Source organism: Patiria miniata, unplaced genomic scaffold, assembly GCF_015706575.1.
Source record: "Patiria miniata isolate m_02_andy unplaced genomic scaffold, ASM1570657v1 HiC_scaffold_27, whole genome shotgun sequence".
NCBI classification, from domain to species: Eukaryota; Metazoa; Echinodermata; class Asteroidea; order Valvatida; family Asterinidae; genus Patiria; species Patiria miniata.
This window is the reverse complement of record NW_024037066.1, coordinates 6,657,480-6,661,937: the sequence shown is the minus strand read 5'-3', so window position 1 is coordinate 6,661,937 and position 4,458 is coordinate 6,657,480.

Genomic DNA, 4,458 nt, shown 5'->3' with positions numbered 1-4,458 from the left:
TCCTGGGGGAGGGGAGGGGGTATATATATCCACCCCACTTTTTGACCGGGGGGGGGGGATGGGCTATTGAATCATCCCCCTGTCTCATTTCAGATCGCATACAGTTGATACATTATTTTATAGTCGGTGCGTATTGGTTCCAAGTACCACAGTTTTCAGTTCAGAATTCAGTTCAAGCAAATTCAAACAATGAGCACACGTTTTCGTCCCAGGGTATTCGAATTCGTACGTCTTCGTCAAACCTTGCTATTCAGAAATCGAACTCGTCTAATTGATTTATATAAGACGAATTTGATCTCTGAATGCTGCCATTCGGCAACAGCTTAGACGAATTTGATCTATAATGACGAATATTCTCGACCTGGTGACTAAAGCGGGTGACAAACTTTAAAAATGAATGGTAAATGACTAAATAAAAGCGTGTGAAATTTGTCGTGGACGAAATTGAATGATAGAGTTGGTAAATTTGAATGAAAAATCTTTTAAAATAGCCAGGAAAACCTATAATAAAAAACCTACACACAAACAATCAGTTTCTAACTATTTCATATGCATGAACAAGTCAGATACTACAAATAAACACAACAAAAGTGAATAATTAATACTACATGTATTAAAGAAAGATTATAAACTTGTCACGTGATCTGTCTTCGGGATGAAGCCATGCCTAAGACGCAACGTCATTAAACAAACGGCTACTGGTGTCAACGAGGCCAATTATAGAAGAAAAAGAAAACCCCGCCCTATATATTAAAAAAAAAGAGAAAAAGAAAAGAGGTAAAAGTGCAATGAATCTGATTTCTCTCTTATTCCCGTCACGTTCAAGGCCCGACCACGACCGAGCCGACCCTAGACACCGCAATGGGTTGAAAGCCTTTTTTTGTCCCGACCAGTTTTCGAGTGGCACTCGCCGCTCCGCTATAGTCATGTTATTTCAAGCCGTGTAAAAACGGTAATCGGGCGTTAGCTACTCTGAATGGGCGGGCACTGACGTGGGCATAACACGCTCTCGACTTCCACTTCTCAAAGCCAGGGCTATACAGTCTACCATACGATCCGAAGAGAGTCCTTTCTGTTACTTGCGGTATGAACGCACTCTTTTGAGGTGTTCCTTTCTTGTGTGTTGTTATTGTTGTTGTTGTTTGGGTACTGAAGCACTCTTGCTGTGCGTGACTCTGACCGACAGTGACCTAATAGATGGAGTCGCTTTCGTCAGCAATCACAGGACCGAGTTTTACAGATACCGGTTCAGTCGGTGACTGCTCTATGTTCCGACACCCCTATGTTCCGACAACCTAGATTGTGTTACTCCCGGTTAGGGTTAGGGTTATGGTTAGGATTGGAATAGGAATATGTGCAGTCGGAACATAGGGGTGTCGGAACATAGAGGTGTAACCGTTCAGTCAACATCGTCCGTGTTGTGATTTTTGCATTGAAGAGTTGTAAATTGGAATGTTGCATTCGTCTGTATATACTCGATGGTTCTCATGAACTTGTGAGAGATGACGAACTTGCAGTCCAGCGGGATTCGAACCCACAACCTCCTGCTTATCAGTGCAGTGGTTGAGTGTTGATGTCCAATTACATTGAAATTACATCCACTCAGTAGTACAAGCGAATAGTAAGAATTGTTTCCATGTTGCAAAATAAACAATGTTTTATTCCCCTTGTAACATTTCATTCAAAGACAACATCCCTCGATTTCTTAGAGGGTGCATAGGCCTAATTGTGCGATTCACTTTTTACTTGAAAGTGTTTAGATATCTTTTTGGGAGCGCAACACATTTTAAAGCTCAAGACTTAACAACTAAGAACCATTTGCTAATATTACGATTTTGTTTCAGCTTTTCAGCACCAATGGGGAAAAAAGTAATAAAACCACGACAAACACTTTCAAAAAGGGCCTTAAAAAATAACTGCAGGGGTTATAGGCCGGGTTAAGAAGGTGGACATTGGCTCCAGTCCCTTTTGTATCCGACGCCTCTGTGATAACAGCGCCCCTACCGAGCACCCTGCGGTGGCGTTCACGCTACGTTAGCGGGACACAAAGGCAAGCCTGGCGGGCCGATCGCTGCGATCAACGGCGCGGCGACTTGCAGCTGCGCGGTCCTCGCTCCCCGGTTCATCGGACAACTTTTCCCGTCAAGTAATAACCATGACAAAACAGCACACTTAAAGAACACACTGTGTTCTTATAGTTCTTATACAAAGTCTGCTTTATTAGATTGCCAGTATGGCAAATGTGATTCAGGGGTATTGGGCATTATCGGGTTTGTTACACTTTGCTTATAGTGAATCGGTGGAGATCTATAAACACGATTGGCCATTGTGTCATGCTGTTTGACCATGCTGGGACCGAATAAAGGAGTGAAATAATATACAATCATTGACTTAAAATACTTTGATTTTTTTCATTACAGTTTTACACAATTCAAACTTAATAGCACATGCGTGCATTGAAGCTGGTCACACAGTAAATTGAAATAAAGTGTTGGAGATCTCCCATGCGTCTTGACGAGAACTTTAAATCTCGTATGTTGTCCTGTTTGTTAAGACGAATAGAATAACTCTATTATTTCAAAGTATTTTTTGATAAATTTTGTTCCGATGAGATACAAGTAAATTAACGAAATTAAAAAAGATACATTGGTTATTAATGATTTTACCTTTGTAAGTGTACGACACTAATTGTAAAATGAAAAATTCACTTTTGAAGTATTTTTTAAAGGTTGTTTAAAATACTTTCTTTTAAGAGTGAGATTTGAAAAAATGGGGGTTTATCAATTCTAAAGTGTGGTTGAGCGCCACCGTACAGTGGGCAATGTCAGGAAGTGAACGTTTGCACCTATGTCGGTGTGTTCTCCTGCGATCAGGCCAACTGAGGGCGCTGTCGTCGAGGCTTTCTCCGTGAAAGAAGAAACCGAAAGTTTCGGTCGTGTCCAACGATGAGTGAATTAATGACAGATTACTTACTTCGTGGTTTAAAATAATCTATGCTTTTGCCAGATTCGAAATTTGAAAGTTTCTTGTAAAGATCTTGTATTTTACTTAAAGAAGTTGTTTGGTCTTAAAACGTGTTTGTTTTGTCGTCTTTTTTGTTTACTTGTTGCATGCAATATTCCAAGTTAAAGGGAATTTGTTTCGACATAAAGATAGCATTACGTGACCAACTTGCGAAAAAACAGGAAGGAAGAACGAAACCATCATTTCAAACATAGTCCATAAAAGTTCTTCTCCGTAGATTCGGCTTGTGACATTTTGTGTAGATTGAGGTCGATTCAATCTTTATTCCGTTAAAAAAAATAAGAACGTGAACCTCACACCTTGATTTATTCATAAAATCCAGCTCGAAAGGTTTGCTGCGGCATGCAGGTGATGGTTATATAGTGGAGAACCTCAAAGAGGTTCGATCGCAGTTTGTTTTTGAGGGAGACTCTCTATTTGTCTCACAGCGTGATGCGCGGCGCCCTGTTCTAAACTTCAAAAGTGCTGGTAGCTGATTCACTGTTGCCATGTCAGGGTGAATTGTCTTTTCACACCATAGTTTGCGCTCTTGTCTATTGTAACAATTGGTATTTATCTCTGAAATCATGGAATCTTTGAAGGTCTTGTTTTGTTGGAGTCTGTGTTCAATATTCTCGGTCCCGGAAGAGGGCCTCTTCTTTTCATGAAGTTCGGAGTTTTGACCGCCAAAATGCCGTCAAAAGTCTTTGTCACAAAAAAAGCTACAAGCTTAGAGTATCTAACACATACGATGAGTACCGTAATGCCCCTGACATGGCTTGGTAACTCCGCACGATAATCTCATTGCAATGTACATGTATATACATGTCGTGTGATGTAAAATTTTCAAAATGACTTGTATCACAGTGTTGTACAAATTGTGACATATAGGAGTGGCCAAGAACGCACCAGGCTTTGCACTGGTACAGTTTGTCTGAGCTCCAACCTCCTGTGTTGTAATTAATATGAAATATAACTGGAATTTCTACTCGAGTAGAGGGTCGATACTGACTATTCACCGTCTTTGCTATAACCGTGGCCCCTCTTTGCTATAGACATGAACCCTCTCCTATAACCAGGGACCCCCTTTACCACTGACTCTCTTTGCAATGGCACGGACCCTTTTTGCTACGGAGTACGGACCCCTTGCTATAACCATGGACCCCCTTCCTTTAACCATGGACCCTCTTTGCTATGAACATAAACCCTCTTTGCTATAACCACGGACATATTTGCTATCACCACAGACCCCTGTCAGAGTCTTTGCTACGGACCACCTTGCTATGGACCCTTTTTGCTATGACCACTTTGCTATAACCTCTTTGCTGTACCACGGACTCTCTTTGCTATGACCACGGACCCTCTTCGCCTATACCATGAACCCTTAAGGCCTCTTTGTTGACCATGCATCCTCTTTGCTATAATCACGCATCCTCTTTGCTAAAACCACGGGTC